Here is a 17,647-nt window from a genome sequence, read left to right as displayed (position 1 = left end):
ATATGCAACAGGTTCAAGTTTCCTGTTGTCTGCTTTCCCTAGCAAAAAAATCCGATAGAAAACTAATAGCCTATCAGATTATTGATATTGGTTTTATAGGTCTGCCAGAGTATAGGCCTTATGGGTATCCTAGCCGATTGGTTTTACAGGTCTACTGGAGTATTGGTTTTATAGGTCAATTGTTTACTGGTCGTATAGGCTATGGTTTTATCGGTCCTATGGCATCTGATAAACTAATAGGTCTGTAATGCTAGTACACCCATAGCTGTCAATAATCTGATAGACCTACAAAACCAGTAGGCTTCCTATTGGTTTTGTAGGCCCTATGGAATATTGGTCTCATCGAGTAGCTGCGGGTGTTTTACCTCTCCGGACACCTGAATGGGGAGGGCAGCTATGTTCCATTTTCTAGGGATGAGTTACGCAGCAGGTGCATGTATACACATTTTAATCCACAATGACAGCGGCAACGCATACTGGCACATAATCCAAACATTGACTGCATCCAGGTAGCCCTCGATTCCAAGATTGCGGATTTCGGCCCGATGATGTAGTCTCTCGAATGCTAAGGCACCTGAAAGAAATAAAAAATTGCGTTACAGCTTGAAAAATAAGCGATTTCAAGAACGCGACACCACCATGACTTCAAAAAATCGGTCCACACATATACCGGCAACCGCGATTGCGCGCGTATTGAGGCAGTTAGGAGAGGCGCCGCCATTACTGAACGCCGAGGTAGCTGCTGAACCAACATTCCGCCTTGCGCCTCACCACAGGTTCTGCCACTTAAACACAGTGCGCACGATATTCGAAAACAGATTAACGCTAAAAAGTTTCGTCAATACTTTCAAGAAATCGTGCCGACAACTTTAAAACTCGACGCTGCGTTATATCACACCGCGCGATTCAAATTCCTTTGTTGGCGTGCAGGCAACGGCATTCTGCAACGCAAAGCCACGGCATTCTGCAACGCAAAGCCACATCATACACTGACAAAGTATAAACGTCAGCCCGAAGTTGCAAGTGATGCACACGCACCTGATCAAAAGCTGAACGTGCGCTGGAACGTTGATATCCTCGAGAAGCACCCCGAAAATCGGCGAAAACTTATAAACACAGGGCACCGACCGAACTGCCGCCCGATCAGCGATCGCGCCAGCGCCAATGCCTCTACGGAGCTGCGCATGCGCGCCCAGAGGAGAGGTGGAAAGGAGGATGAGAGAGGCCAGCACGGGAACGTTTGCGCGGGAGTGGGAGTGAGAGAAAGGAAACCTACCTCTCCGCTTCGAAGCGCCGCCGGTATCGCGCTACCGATGGCGATGGCGATATGGTCGTACCCTTTAGAACGGGCGATCACCCAGTGGGATCTGCGGCAGCAGCCGTACTCGTCGCGTGCTCGATGTCGACTCCTCTCGCTTCGGCGGCGGTTGCAGCGTTGCAGTTGCTTGGACGCGCGCCTCTCAATCCATTTCACCGTCCTGCTCTGCACATGTAGGTGATTGTGACTGAGCTGGGCCCCGACAGAACCGTGCTATATCCGCGTGCTTTCCCATCTCCATTCAGTGATCCAGTAGCAACAGCGTTGCGCGTCTTGCGGCTCCAACCGTACGTAGTTTGTTGAGACCGCGCGCAGCGTTCTCAATTGTTATTGCGGCTAATATTGTACGTTACGGCAACACTCAATAAACGGGATGAATGCGTGAGTTTTGGGGATGTGTCCGAGATGGAAAAGGAAACAATGACAAAGACCTAAAATCTCCAACGTACTGATCCTGCATGCAAGACCCATAAACAAAGGCATACTGATGTATCAGACATATGAACCAATATGTAGTAGTCTACAAGACAAGCATGTATCAGCCTATAAGATGTATGGGCTTCTGCACTGGTCAGATACTTTTCTTATACAACCCACCGATAAACCTATGAAACCAATACTATTGCCTATAGGACAAATATGTACCAGTCTATAAGATTTATGAGTTTCTGAATAAGTCTCATAGAAATGCAGATAAAACACATAGAATACCTACAGAACCAATACCGATTCTTATAAAACCAATAACGCACCCTATTGGTCTTTTTTGCTAGGGTTACTTTCACACACAAAGCACTGAACAGTAGTGTGCAATTAAAACTTCCATCAAAGAGGCACATATGGTAGCTGAGCTTTACACAAATGCACCATTCCTGAAAACATGCTAAGTGCATGGGCATACCAGCATGCGAGGTTGTAAAAAAGCATTTTTTTTGCTTTATTGCAAAAACTGCATGCATAAATAGTCTACACTAAAAAAATATCGATGTTAAGGAATGGCATGGTAAAATGCAGGCCAACTGGAGAATTAAGAATCTACTTGAATAATTTTTTTTAATTATCCTTGGCCGTGACAGCTCTTCCCTTGGGGAGGTGGTGGAGGAAAAGGTATTTATTGAAACCTAATATTTCGGAATTAGCGAGGAGATGATCGAGTTCTCTGTGGGCGGCCTCCGCAGGCCGGGATTCCAGGAGCAGTTACTATCCTGTGCATTTGCTCGATCAGCTGTTGCTGGTCTTTCAGGCCTAAGATGGAAAGAGCAGGCTGGGCTCCTCCTGCAATACAAGGGAAAATGAAATTCAAGTTATCTGTGCTGAACTTTGATTACACATCTCCAAGGGCAACTGCCAGTTTCTCTCAATTGCTTTTTCCAGATGGCACTGCAAGCATGCACCTCCATTCAGAACTGTCACATACTATATAGAAAGGTCATATAACTGCAGCAAAACCCATGCAGAATAACAAAAGATACAAACGTAGTTTGACCAGAACCTGGCATTCAGTATTTTAATGTTTTTATGTCGTCTTTTTGAACATGCCACTCTGACCAAACATGGCATGTTATGCTTGCTGCTATGCGCCCTCAGCAATACCCAAGACATGGAGTGCACATGCAGAGAAACTAAGCATAAAGGATGCTGTATATGAACATAAAGCACAGCCAGAGCATTGCAGTATTACACAGGTACGCATTGGCGGCAGAAACCTGCATTTTGAGCGGTTTAACAGGCAGATTTCTAAAGTCATTGTTCCTGTTCTGAAAAGAAGTGATCAATAATAACATCATTTAAAATTGTTACCTTTTTGTTCTGTAAACTGCACATTTCGCTGGTTTCCATGTACCCTCTACCGAAGACATTCCCTGGGCGGTCGAGGGTATATCGACATCAACATCTAGGCTACAAGCGTCTAGAAAGCGTCTCCTTAGAGCAGCTGCGACGAAGTAACTTATCTGATAATATGCAAGCTGCTGCAGCAGAATAAAGATAGACATTTGACATGTGGCTAAAGCCCAATGTGGAAGCATAGCCCGCCACAGTGATTGCGCAGTGTTCATGCTTCTACAAGAGTTAAAAGTAAAATTATTTGTTTACCCACAGCGCTATATGTGACATTACAATAGCAAGGCTTATAGTTACACAAAACACAAAAAGCTGACAACCACAAGCTCCTGATGTATTACCGGCAGCATGCAGCATGGATGTTAGTTACTGAAATATGGTTGCATAATTCTGGCAACCAGCTGTGCATGTATGTCATGGATTTCTCAACTACGCACAACAAATTACAAAAAAATAATGGTATTTATAAATGCAGCCAGCTGCTCACAAGAAACACTGTAGCTTTTTTATGGGGAAGGTAGTGGGAGCCAAAGAAACTGCCCCTGTAAAGGCGCCTAATTTGCCCCTATGTAATATCAGGGACAAGTGTGTGGACTACACAAACTGCAATCAAAGCACATAACTTTCACATCGACCAGGAAACTCGGACCATACTTGTCGATGTGAAAGTTGAACGCTGTCCAGAGACTTTCGCCCCCGCAGTATAAGCCACCACTTGGGTAAGAGATTAGTAAAAGTGTATAAAAGACATTAGTGCTGTTGGACAGCCATAGCTATAAAAATGGTATTGACATTGGAGTACTGCCTTAAGGCGGGGCCTAGGGCATTACAAAAGCAAGAGTTAGTGTCCGCTGGTCCTCATTTGAACGAACAAAAAGAGGGGGGGGGGGGAAGAAATCTACCTCAACTACATGTTTTGAGTGACACCAAGCCGCAGTTAGTATTAAAGATATCGCACAGTCTTGTGGAAGATTTGGGGGCGCTTTGCTGCTTTCTTACAGGATTGGACAAAAGAGCTCACCATCTTCAGAAAGGCACGTTATATAGAAATGAAAATAGTGAATTTACTGCATCTGGCCACAACAACTTGCACACGGAGAGGAAGATGAACTGAAAATTTTATACATGAATGTACGTATTTACAACAGGTGAAACAATGACCATGATCTATGCCGAAGAGGAAAGAGATCAAAATCTAGCTCAGAACGAGTTCTCCAGGCAGCGGGGCCATTTCATTAACTTCGGGACTCCGCCCACATTTCTCATCCCCAATGACAACGAACTCGCACATGACTGGCTAACAAACATTTTGGCATTCTTTCCACTTTCATAAGTTCTTCACCCTCTCCCTAATACAAGCAATGCAAAAGGGACAACAAATTCGTTTCACAACAAACGGAATTAAGAGAATGGACCTCGAAATGATTGGCTCACTAGGTCACATGCCAAACTCTCTCCCCTAGGTAAAAAAAAAAGGAAAAAAAAATTAGAACCCATCAAAACGGTGTCCCACGTGCGCAACCATTGCCCAAAGCTTGCATCCTTGGCGGCTCCTTTTACAGGGCAATTATTGCAATTATTGGCGTCCGAGTCAGCACCATTGCGGACCACATCAGAAGAGCTAACCCACATCCTCCCACTCCGCATCATACCGTCACTGTTACACACTTGCCCTTTTTCAATGCCGCCATCTCCCACCATTGTTGACATCCAGGGTTGGAATCCTCAACGAGACCCCACTCAGCGCGCCTGCACTGAATAATTGTCACTTTTATGGGCTCCCCAACAAGGAAGAGGGCCTTACACCCTTCAACCTGACAGTGTTTTTTCTTTGAACGATAAGCAGTTCCTCCAAAAGAGGTGCTCGTTTCAAAGCTGTGCTGCCACCGGGTGATGGGTTCAGTCAGCGTACTAAGGACCCCTTAGTACGCTTGTACTAAGGACCCCTTAGTTGTATACTGTTCGTAAAGCTTCTTAAATAAAAATGAGCCCCCTACATGACACAGCAACGAGAACAAACTGCCTGTCCCCGCGTCTTCGAGTGCGACAGCAAAGTCCTCGGGACAGTTGACTTCTTTCCCTCTCTGCCTACGTCTCCGTTAAGCACTGTAGCTGCTGTAGCTGCCTCTCTGTGTGCGTCTCTCCGCCTCCTGTCCGAGGGCAAGTGGGAGACGGCCGCAGCTGGGCATTGAACAGGTGACCCAAAAAGAGCAGACTAATAATGGTGCCTAGCATACCCACCGATCCCTTACAGAAATCATTAAAGAAATGAAAGCAACACATCAGATAACGCTACAATGTTTCTAAGTGCAAAGTCGACAACTCCAAGTCATATAAATATATGTACATCTCCGCACATTAACCAGACAGAAACAGTGCAGAGTAAACTAATAATTCAGTGTCTAGCAACACTATTAAAAGGGGATAAAGGCAACGGGGGGCTGCGATTATTAGTACCGTTCTGCCTTTAAACTACAATAACATACTTGTTGCAAGCTTAAAATCAAGGATTCACACCTGTCCCACCCACAGCAATGGAACACACATCTGACTCAAGTCTGCAGAGAAAGAGCAAGCTAGACTATTGCAGACGCACCCTTGGTTATTTTTCTGGCATTTCTGAGGGTGAAGAATCTGACTTGTCAGTAGCATGTATATGAATAAGAATCCTATGACAGTAAATGCATCAGATTTTCTGGAGTGGCTTTTCTTTGCTGACCACATATGAGGTGACCTATAATTTATCCAACTTGGCCTAGGTTTATTCTATGAATAACAAAGCTATAGCAGGTACACAGTCGTCCACTCAGGCTGAACATGCGAGTGCGTGGCATGCACTTTTTGAGATGCCACTGCATCCATCGCAGCTGCACACCGTAGCGAAGAGGCAGACAGCGTGAAGTACCAGCCTCTAGTCCCTCTACCATCACTGGGGTCCCAAACTAGGGACCCCTTGCTTTTGTCAGGACAGGCCCCCTCAGGGTCAGCTAGTGAGTAACCTCCTGTATTTGTATCTGATGGCAATGTTTTCCACCACCACCCACAATACGCAGCTGCGCATCATAGCAGATGTGAAGCAACAGCTCCTGGTCCTTCTATGCCTTGATGCATGCCTGCGCACCATAGTAAAGAGGCAGACGACATGACGCAGCAGCTCATGGTACCTTTACACATGAGCCCCCCCCATTGTACTTCGATACCCACCATGGCAAATATACAGACTACGCCACACAGCCGCTCCTGGTCCCTCTATGCATAAGCCATTTTGCCTCAATACGCACCTGCGTACCTGAGCGAAGAGGCTGACGTGAAGCTGCAGCTCCTGGGCCCTCCATGCACAAGCCACTTAGCATCAATGCACGGCTGTGCACTGTAGTAAAGAGGCGAAGGACGTTAAGCAGCAGCTCCTGGTCCCTCTACACATCAGCCATTTTGCCTCGATGCGCATCTGCACACCGTAACAAACAGCCAGATGTGACAAAGAAGCTCCTGGTTTCTCTACACATAAACCACTTTGCCTCAATGCACGTCTGCACACTGGAGCAAAGAGGTAGATGACGTGAAGCTGGAGCGGCTGGTCCCTCTACGCACAAGCCACTTAGCCTTGATGCATGGCTGTGACGGATGCATTGTCATTTTGCAAACTGCATGCCACACATTCCCATTCAAGCTAAGAGTGGACGACTGTGTAAACGTAAAATACTGGTTATTTACTTCAATGGACAATGACAAAAAGTAACATGGTGGACAATGTAAAAAGAATTTGCTGCATAAAGTTTGTTGAAACCAGTTCTACATCCTACATGTAAACAAGCTAAAACCGTAATGTCGAAGGGATGTCCTGTGTGTTTAAAATCATCACGCTCAAACAACTTCAACACTGACAATCATGATTCAATATTAATAATATAGATAATGATACAATACTCACTTTTAGCCATACCAAAGAAATGAGAATGTAAAGGGATGTTGCTGTTTTTCACCCGTGGATGACAGTTTTCCATGTTCAAAGTGCTGCTTCCTGTTGGCCTACGAAATCGGCTACAGCAAACGGCATCTGAAAAATTTTTGGAAGCCTCATGCTAGTCTTCAACGAGAAAAGCATTGCCATACAGAAGCAGAACACAAATACTTTTACAACACACTAAAAGCACCAACTGCGGTGCTGTTTTTAGGATGACTAGGTAGAGGTTTTGCTGTAGCAAGCCAAAAAATGTTAGCCTTCAATAAGGAAAGCATTCCCATACAGAAACAGAACACAAAAACTTTTACAACACATTAAAAGCATCAATTGCACAAATGCTTGTAAGATGACCAGGTACAGGTTTCTGCTATAGCCCACATAATGTGACCAGCGGTTATCAGAAGCCTTGTATGTGAGCATGATGCCCTAGATTCAATTTATGGCAATCACTGTATTAACAAGCATGGGATTAAAGCTACTTTAATATGATAATCTAAGAACATGGTAAGAGCTTTCAGTGCGAGAAATAAGCTCAGTATCATGCACTACAAGGTGCTGCATGGCTCTAGTGTAGCTTTGGCATTATTTCGCTGTCAATAATGCAGTGAAGTTGTAGGGCTCGTGGCGCGCCGCGCTTTCGAAGGCCGCGCCACTTCCCAATGCTCCCTGCGCGCGTGCCTGTTTCCCTCTCCCCGCTCGCGCGGGGATAACCGGTCCCGCGCGAGGGGGCTATAAAAGAAGGCACGCGCCGCCGCCTCGCTCTTCTTGGTCCCTGGCGCTTCCTGGCCCCTGGCTCGTCGCTCCCGCTTCCCTCCCGGCTCTCCACGGAAACGACCCGCAGCCACCCGGACGACAAGATCCCTGTGAGATTAAATATGTTTGTTATACGGCCCACTGTGTGTTTGTCGTGCGCATCCCTCGGGCAGAGGAATCGCCCACAACTGCGCTGCCACGTTGGCAGAAAAATCGTCCACATGGGTGCTAATTCAGCCCCACGTTGGGCGCCAGTTGTGGGCGATTCCTCTGCCCGAGGGATGCGCACGACAAACACACAGTGGGCCGTATAACAAACATATTTAATCTCACAGGGATCTTGTCGTCCGGGTGGCTGCGGGTCGTTTCCGTGGAGAGCCGGGAGGGAAGCGGGAGCGACGAGCCAGGGGCCAGGAAGCGCCAGGGACCAAGAAGAGCGAGGCGGCGGCGCGTGCCTTCTTTTATAGCCCCCTCGCGCGGGACCGGTTATCCCCGCGCGAGCGGGGAGAGGGAAACAGGCACGCGCGCAGGGAGCATTGGGAAGTGGCGCGGCCTTCGAAAGCGCGGCGCGCCACGAGCCCTACAAAGTTCTGAGGAGCCTTTGAATATCTGTAAGGACAAAGCAACAACAATTTTGTTTTCATCTCACTTTTGCTCAACTCGTGTTTTTTTTTCTTTTCTTTTTTTTTTTTTTGAGCCCGCGGCTTGCATGGCCTCCCAGTATGCCTGTTTTGCATAAAAGAAGGCGTTGCAGGCACCAGAGCTCACAGCCCAACAGTATCGCGGCGGCGGTATGTCAAATTCGTGCCAGAACAGTGCAGAACAACGGGTCAAGAAAAAGACAAGTGCTGACTTTTTTTTTCTTCTCTCATCTCCTTGTCCGGTTGTTCTGCGCGGTTCGGTCCCACATGCATAACCAACATGCGCAAGGTGCTGTCCTGGTTTGTCAAAGCTGAAGGAGAGTACTAAACCTTTAGTTATTTAGTAGCTACAGCCGTTCCTTCTAGAAACTGTAGTTCCCGTAAAGCTCGAGAGAGTGAGTGAGTGAAAAAACTTTATTGAGGTCTTTTGGTTAGTCTCGGAGAGTCTTCCTGCAGCCGCTTCTTCGCCACCGTTGGAGACTCCTTAGCACGGGTGGTTCCCTCATTCCAGGGCTCCACTGGTCCTGGCTACCTCGCATGCGTGCTGCACCAATGCCCTTTGGGCGGTGAGCTCGCAGCTGGTTAGCAGGCCCTCCCATTGCTCCGCACTCGGGTTAGTTTGTTTGTGGAAAGTGTAGTTGTGTTTACATTCCCATGTGACGTGGTATAGGGTCGGACTGTCTCCGCACCAGGGGCAGCTATCTCTATACTGTGTGGGAAACATTTTGTTTAGAATGTATAAGTTGTGGAAGGTGCCAGTCTGCAGTCTTCTCCAGCTGGTCGCTTCTTCTTGTGTGAGTCGCTTGTGGGGCGGAGGGTATTTTAACCTGGTGCCTCTGTAGTGATTTAAAATATCTGCGTACGTCGGGTCCACCATCACGGGGTCCACGAGGTCTTCTGTCAGCAAGGCTCGGTGCGTGATTTCGCGAACCAGGCTGTCTGCCCTCATGTTGCCCTCTATTTTGGTGTGCGCCGGTGCCCAGAAAACTACTTGTGTTGCTTTATAGCCCGAGGCTCCTGCGCCGAGGAGAATGCGTAGGGCCTCCCTGCAGATTCTTCCTTGTTGGAACCTTCTGCAGGCTGTCTTGGAGTCTGTTATTATAACCTGTGATTCGTTTCTTCGATAGCCCTCGGCCGCTGCGAGTGCCACAGCGATCTCCTCTCCGTCTACTACCGATCTTCCTCTCGCGGATGCGCAGCTGATCGTGTTGCCTGAGCAGTCAACCACCGCTGCTGCTATCCTCGTGTTGGTGCTGTACCTGTCTCTCGGGTATAGCCCTGCGTCTGTATATACTGTATATGCCTTTTTAGCTAGGTGGTTCTCCACGTATTCTGCTCTTGCCTGTCTTCTGGTCGCGTGTAGGTTGGGGTCCATATTTCGTGGTATCGGGCGAATTCTGAGGGTTCGCCGGATTTCGTCTGGAATGTTTTCGTTTGGGTCTGGCGTGTTTTCCGCCTGGTAGCCTAGTCTTCTCAGTAGTCTTCTGCCTGTTTCCGTGAGTTCTAGCCTTTCTAGCTGTGCTTCCAGTTGGGCCGTCGCCAGCTCCTCAAAGGTGTTGTGAACTCCCAGTTCTAGTAGCTTGTTGTTTGGGGTGTTTCTTGGTAGGTTTAGGGCCGTTTTGTAGGCTTTCCTTATCAGAGCTTCGGCCTGTTCTTTTTCTTTCTTGATTGCCGGGTGGTAGGGAAGGGAGTATGTCACCCTGCTGACTACCAGGCTTCTGACTAGTTTAAGGGTGTCGTCTTCCTTCATGCCATGCCTTCTATTGGAGACTCTTTTAATCATTCTGCTGACTTGTTCGGTTGTTTTTTGCAGTAGGCTGATCGTGTGGCTGCACTTTCCGCTACTCTGCAGCCACATGCCTAATATCCTTATGACGTTTTTTTCCGGTATGTTTTGGCCTTGGAGCTTGATTTCCAGGTTCGCCTTCGTAGGTTTCTTCGCCACCCTGAGTAGCTCCGACTTGTCTGTTGAACACGCTAGGCCTCTTGCCCTTACGTATTCTTCTACGCATGTTGCGGCTCTCTGTAGGCTTTCCTGCTTCTCTTCTAGCGTGCCCCGGTTGGTCCAAACCGTGATGTCGTCCGCATACATGGCATGCTGTATGTCTTCGATTTCTTCCAGTCTTTTGGCCAAGCCAATCATGGCTAGGTTAAAGAGCACGGGCGAGATCACCGACCCCTGTGGGGTTCCCTTGTGGGGGGTGCTGAAAGGCTGACTTCTCACCTCCCCCAGCCCTATGGTGGCTGTTCTGCCTGCTAGAAAGGCTCTTACATAGTTGTGAGTTCTTTCCCCGCAGTTTATATTTTGGAGTCCCTCCATTATGGCCGGGTGGCTGACGTTGTCAAAGGCCCCTTTGATGTCTAGGGCCATGACCACGTTTTCCCATTTTTGGGATGTTGGTTAGGATGTCCTCCTTGAGTTGTAGGAGAACGTCCTGCGTAGATAGCTTAGACCTGAATCCAAACATGCTGTGTGGATAGATTTGCTCTCGTTCCATCCACCGCTGGATTCTTTTCGTAATTATTCTTTCATACAGCTTTCCCAAGCATGAGGTAAGGGAGATTGGCCGCAGATTCTCGATTTGCAATTTTTTGCCCGGTTTGGGAATCATTACCACCTCTGCATGTTTCCATTCGGCCGGGATTGTGCCCTCGGCCCAGAGTTGGTTGAGGTAGTTTGTCAGCTGGTTTACTGGCCCCTCGCTGAGGTTGCGTATGAGGGAGTTTCGTATCTTATCTCCCCCGGCTGCCGTGTTTTTAGTGAGGGCCCCCATCGCCTCGTGCACTTCTGCCAGCGTGATCGGCCTGTCCATCTCAGGATTCTCTTCGCCCTGATAACTTCCTTTGTATTCTTCTGGGCTTTCTTTCCCGTAACATTTGGCCTTTAGGTCCTCAATCATTTGGTCCTCGGTTCCTTCGTACTGGTGGATTAGTCTTTGTATTGTCTTGTTGCTTTCGGTCCTCGTTTTTCCCGGATCCATCATGGCTTTCAGGATACGCCATGTCTTAGCCGTGCTCAGTGTGCCGTTTAGCGAGTTGCTGAATTCCTGGCAGTTTTGCCTTGCTAGTTGTGTGGCGTATTCTTCTGCCTTGGCTGTGATTTCTGCAATCTTTTTCTTTAGCTTTCTGTTTAGCTTTTGTTTCCGCCATCGCTTGGTGAGACTGCGCCTTGCCTCCCATAGCCTAAGCAGGCGCTTGTCCACCTCTGGTGCTCGCTCGGTTCTGTCTACTTCCTTCGTATACGTTTCCTGTATTTGTTTGAGCTGCTGGCACCATTCTTGGATGCTCGTAATCTGTCCTGTTAGGTCCCTGCTCCCTTGTCTGAATGCGTCCCAGTCTGTGAGGCGGGCTTTCCCAAGCTTCCGTCTGGTGGACTCTGCCGTCATTGTGAGCTGGACTATGTAGTGGTCGCTTCCTAGATTCTCTAGGGTGTTTTCCCACTCTGTTTGATTTGTACCCTTTACGAAAGTGAGGTCTGGACTTGTGTCTGCACTTACGCTGTTGCCCGTTCTTGTGGGTTGGTCTTCGTCCGTTACTAGTTCGAAGCCCTGGCCTGCCGCAGTGTCCCAGATGCTTCGGCCTTTTCGGTCAGACGTTGGGTATCCCCAGTTTGGACTTTTGGCATTGAAGTCTCCCGCTATCACAAGGGCGTTTGTTTTGGCTAATTTGTTTACTTCGGTAAACAACCTTCCAAAATCGCCGTCCTTTTGTCTCGGGGGGCTGTATAGGTTTACTATGAAGGTGCTTTTTGCCCCAAATTTCTTCTTTGGAATTATTTCGGTGATTACGTGTTCTATATTCGTTCCCTCGATCTCTTTGTGTGCTATGGTGGCTATTTTGCTGCTGATGAGGGTTGCGGCTCTTTTCCCGCCTTCCTGGCAAGTGTATCCCTTTAATGTGGGTGTGCTGTTAGTTTCTTGGAGCAGGATTATGTCTGGCTGTTTCCCCCTGGAGTTTATGTACTGCTGCAGGAGGCTCTGTTTTTTCCTGTACCCCCTGCAGTTCCACTGCCAAATATTTAGTTGCTGTTGTCTTGCCATGATGGGTTTTCATTGTTGTTTGCCCCTTGGTTTTCTGTTGCGCCAAAGCGTCTTTCGCTAAATAGTCTGTCTCTAGCCTCGTGGATAGGTCTGTTGTTTTGATTCTTGACGTAGCTGCGGAAGCTCTGGTCTTGCATAGCTAGTCTCTGCTGGAATTCCTGCATTTGTTTCTGTACTGCCATCATAAAGCTTTTCATTTCGTCCCATTTTTGGTCCTCCGTTTGCTTCTGCTTCTCCTCGACCGGTTGTGGAGGAGGGGGAGAGGCTGGTCTAATATTGCTTGCCTCGTTTCTGCCCTGTTGCTGCCATTGTAGTTCTTTGATGAGTTCGTCTAGTTTTAATCTGTTTAGTTTCCTCTCGACTTTTCTTTAGCTCCTCCCTCAGAGCCTTATTTTCTTCTTCTAGCTTTTTCTCCCTGCTTAAGGGTGTACAGTTGAATCCCGCCACAACGAATACCGCCACAACGAAATTTCCGCGACAACGAATAATTTTTTATTCCCCGCGAGTATCCTATAAGAATTAATGGCCTAAATTTCTCTGCACAACGAACCATTTTTGCAGAGCGTTTCCGCTTCAACGAAATTTTCGCGTTCAAAATCGAAACCGAAACTAGTTTTATTGGCGAGAAGTCCAAGTCAAATCCAAAGCCACATTAAGCATGAAATCACGTGATTGCAGTTCCGCCATTTTGGCTTTGTGTCGTGGTCGCGTTGTTCACTCGCTGCCTTTCTCTTCGACAACGACGAGTTTTCATCCGCAGGACACGATGGCAAAGTGAAAAAACGCAAAACTCTTTCCCTTGAGCAAAAAGCTCAAATAATCGCCCAAGCAGAAAGCGGAAGGAAGAAAGCGGCAATTGCTGAAGACTTCGGAATTCCTGCAAGTTCGCTGTCAACGATTCTAGGCAATAAGGACAGCGTGAGAATGGCACTTGCTTCAGGCACATCCTCGAAGCACAAAAAGGTGACGCGGCCCCTCCATGAAGAGTTGGACAAAGCAGTGCATGCGTGGTTTGTGGAAGCACGAGCCAGCAACGTCCCCCTGTCCGGAAGCATCGTCCAGCAGAAAGCCTTGAACTATGCATGCCTGCTTGGCATTGATGATTTTAAAGCCAGCATTGGCTGGCTAAACCGTTTCAAGGCCCGCCATAACATCGTTGGAAAAGTGTTGTGCGGCGAGTCAATGTCAGCAGACGTGGACGGAGCAGCTGCTTGGAAGGCGAGTAACATGGCCGGAATTTTAAGCAACTTCGCGCCTGCAGACATTTACAACGCCGACGAGACCGGGCTATTCTACGAGATGTTGCCGGCTAGGACGCTCGACTTCAAGGGGCAGCGCTGTCACGGCGGCAAACACAGCAAAAAACGCATCACAGTGCTGCTTTGCACAAACATGGATGGCTCGGACAAGCGTCCGCCGTTAGTCACAGGCAAAAGTGCCAAGCCGCGCTGTTTTAAGGGAACTCGTAGCCTACCTGTGCAGTACAAGGCGAACAACAAGTCATGGATGACCCGCGCTATTTTCACCGAGTGGATGATGGCATTCGACCGCGACATGAAGCGGCAGGGCCGTAAAGTTTGCTTGCTTTTGGACAATTGTTCAGCGCATCACTCCGACGAAGTCAAGCTCACTAACACGGAGCTGAGGTTTTTCCCTCCCAATTGCACGTCTGTCTTACAGCCTCTCGATCAGGGCGTGATTCTTAGCCTGAAGCGCGCTTACCGCGGGAGGTTAATTCAGCGGCTGCTTTTTAACACTGAAACCGGCCGAGACACGAAGGTGGACTTGTACGTGGCACTGCAGATTATGTCTGCTGCCTGGAGCACACTGGGGCGCTCAGTAATTGTGAACTGTTTCAGGCACGCCGGATTTGCCGAAGGTCGACCCGTACACTCTGCTGGCCTAACACCAGGCGTTACAGACGACGACGAAGAGGCGTCACCGGCTCCGGGGATCGCGGCCGCCTGGAAAACGCTGGGAGAAATAGGAACCGTGCCGCCTAATCTCGAGCTCGACGAATACATCGGCGCTGACGCTTGTGTTGTTGTTCACGAAGATGTGAGTGATGAGCAGATCATAAAAGCTGCCCGGAAGGATAAGGACTCTTCCGATGAAGAAGACGACGACGTACAGGAAGCGCCGGCTGCGGCAACCGCCATACAGGTGATGGACGCTTTTGATGTCATCAGGAATTTCGTTGCTGTCCGAGACGACGATGTTGCAATGGGTTTGCTGACCGAGTGCGAAAATCTCGTGACGGCGTTGCTCGCCGTGAAGCGTAAGCAAACCAAGCTTACAGATTTTTGGCATTAAACGCCTTTGCTGCTGCTTGGGCAATTCTTTCTGCGTTTCACGTCAAATTTTTGCGATAACGAAGTTCCGCGAGAACGAATTTTTTTTCGTGCACCGTGAATTTCGTTATAGCGGGATTCAACTGTATTTATATCCGTGTATGTGTTTGAGTGCGGATTAAACGATTTAGGAGGACCCGCTTCCCAGCTTACCTTGACTCCGCTACTCTTCTTCTGCTGTTGTTTCGGCCCGGGGCCCCCGAGCTTCTCCAGTGGCGGGTAGGACTCGTCTCGTCGTCCGTCCCGGCTCTTGCTACTCTCCCGGCTCGGGCTTCTCGAATTGTTCCGTGGTTGGGTGGCCTCTTCCTCCCCAAACCATCTTGGTCGTCGGTTTCTTCTGCCGCTCCTACTTCTTCCCCGTCCTAGCGACTGCTGTTGCTGCTGTTGCTGGCTTCTGAATGCGGGTCGCCCTCTCAGCTCCGCCGCTGGCTTCAGTCTTTGCTTGCATTCCTTGGTGCCTGTTTGGTGGTCTCCGCCGCAAATCAGGCATTTCGGGGTGCATCGGTGTTCTTGGGTTGGGTTCTGCTCTCCGCATTGCTTGCAGGCCTTACTGTCCGGGGTCGGGCAGACGTCGGATCTATGGCCTTGCTTGCAGCATATGTGGCAGAACTGGCGGGTGGGAAAGTATGGGTGGCACCACATCTCCCCTCCGTAGTATAAGACTTGTCTGGGTTTAATGTGGCCGTCGAAGGTGATTACCGCCGTGCTTGTCTTGCCTAGCATGCGAGCGCTGTGAATCTTGACTCCCTGGGTACGTACCCTTAAATTGGCTTTCAGCTCTTCGGGCGTTGTTCCGGGCTCGATGCCGTGGATCACCCCTCGCATTGTGTCTTCCGGCGCCGCCACGTGTGCGTTAACCTCGTAGGATTTCCCGCCGAAAATGAGATTGGATATGCGCCTCACGTGCTGGGCCGCCTCTTCGTTGTCAGTGCTCACGATGATTATATTGGAGCCGTTGCGTAGTCTGATAATTAGGTCTTCCCCCTTGCACCTCGAACCGGTTGCCGCGACTACCGCCCGAGCCACTTGGTGGGTCTGTAGGTTTCTAACGATGAGGCCTTTAGGTCTCAAAATAATCTTCAAATCATATTTAGGTAGAGGAGGAAGTCGTTTCCTCACCTCTTCTCTGCGTTTCTCGCCGTTGGTGGTTTCCATGCCGGCCTCGCCGCTCGCCGGGCTCCTCGATCCCGCTAGGCCTAACACCGTGCCGGCCGGTCCGCCGCTATCGTTGCCGTCACTATTCTGTCTTTTCTTCTCTCGCTGGCGCCTCGCTTGCCTCCTCGACATTGCGAGCTTCCAGTTTTGGTTGTCTTCCTCCTCCGATAGACTTGGGTTGAGTGAGGGGCTGCTTCTCGGGGCTTCGCTGCCGACCACGCCGTCGGTTAGGCCTAACCCCGTTAGGCCTGCGCCTTCGGTCTCGGTCGCCTCGTGGTAGTCCATTTCGTGCGCCTCTGCCAGGCCCCTGGGTGGTCCCTCCATCATTTTCTTCGGTTCAGGGTGTTCGCGTGCCCGGGGAAGGTCTTTTCGGGCCTCCGGCGCCCTTGCCGCCGCGGCTGGGCCGCCCGCAGTCCCCGGTGCTCGTTAAGCCTAATCTAGGCTTAGCTCTCGGCGGCCCCGTGGGAGAACCAAAAGGCCGATAAATCCAAAAATGGTGGACCCACCGGCTAGAATTTGGTGTCCTTGTGTTCCGCTTCGGTTCCTCTTCCTTTTCGCACGAAAATTTCAGAGAAAGATCAGCGGCTGTCCATTAAAAAAAAAAAAAAAAAAAAAACGCGACGTTTTCACAAGTGTAGGCATGTCGCACGATAGGCTCGAGGAGTGCGAAAGTTTTCTCGTATAGTTTTTACAATCAGCACGTTGCGCATGGTTAACAAATTAACTCCTTTAAAGCTCGGGCAGGCACTCCTCTATCAGAGACAGAGAAGTTGCGCGGCTTACTGGCGCAGCGTCCAGTAATGCCGAGAAAGATGGCCCTCAGACTTGAGGCTGCACTTTAGTTAGTCGGCGCGGAGCCATCCTGTCAGTCTCGCCTAAAACACTCGACCGTTCGGCTGCTGTAGAGAGCTGTTTCCTTACCCAAAAGCTCACCACTATCGGTGCATCGAAAAGTTCCACTAAAGAAACAAAAGTTCGGTGAAATACTTACTTTGGAATCGGCGGGTGAACAAAGTGTGCCAGCCGCACCAAGCCACAGCAAAAACAATGCTAGCAGTGCATTACAGCCGTAGGTATTTGTAACTGCGCAGAAAATGCAGAGCACGGAAACGTGAAGCCATCTTCCATGACTAAACTAAACTTCAACTTGTCAGGTGGATTGGATTGGCTTATTTCAGATTTTTTTGAGGATAGGTTCGGTTTCGTTCTTTTTGAGCTTGCTGCTTGCTGCGTCTATTCAGCCACTGATTAAAATTTCACCGAAGCATCATGATAGAAAAATATTTAATGGTCATTTAACTTTTAATCAAAAATTTTTCATGGAAGAATTCAACGATGAAACATGCGGAAAATAAAAAAACTGTTTAATGGAAACGCTTTCTATCGCATCGATTCGCTCTGGCATCATATAATGCAGACTTGACGGCATTACTGATTTATACGCAATTCAGACGAGCACGACGACTACAAACTATATCATAGCTGTATAAAAGCAAATCCAGTGGCGGACGTACGGCGGCTGTCCGCTGGGCGAACGGATTCGACCATCCGCTTTCGTACGTACGCCGGAATTCCGGCGGACG

The 17,647-nt window shown here is 48.9% G+C and overlaps 2 long non-coding RNA genes across 2 annotated transcripts; both read right to left on the bottom strand.

The window, feature by feature from the left end:
- Positions 1 to 431: 431 nt before the first annotated feature.
- Positions 432 to 1,173, bottom strand: LOC146201853 (uncharacterized). Its single transcript, XR_014701799.1, has 2 exons — positions 1,039 to 1,173; positions 432 to 574 (listed from the first exon to the last, which is right to left on the bottom strand). It is a non-coding gene; the product is annotated as an uncharacterized LOC146201853 (long non-coding RNA).
- Positions 1,174 to 2,244: 1,071 nt separating this feature from the next.
- LOC146201852 (uncharacterized) lies at positions 2,245 to 17,190 on the bottom strand. Its single transcript, XR_014701794.1, has 3 exons — positions 17,056 to 17,190; positions 7,092 to 7,217; positions 2,245 to 2,593 (listed from the first exon to the last, which is right to left on the bottom strand). It is a non-coding gene; the product is annotated as an uncharacterized LOC146201852 (long non-coding RNA).
- Positions 17,191 to 17,647: the final 457 nt, after the last annotated feature.

This window comes from Amblyomma maculatum, chromosome 1 (assembly GCF_055883805.1).
Source record: "Amblyomma maculatum isolate TAMU_Amacu chromosome 1, ASM5588380v1, whole genome shotgun sequence".
In the NCBI taxonomy this organism is placed as follows: domain Eukaryota; kingdom Metazoa; phylum Arthropoda; class Arachnida; order Ixodida; family Ixodidae; genus Amblyomma; species Amblyomma maculatum.
This window is presented reverse-complemented; position numbering and strand designations above follow the sequence as displayed.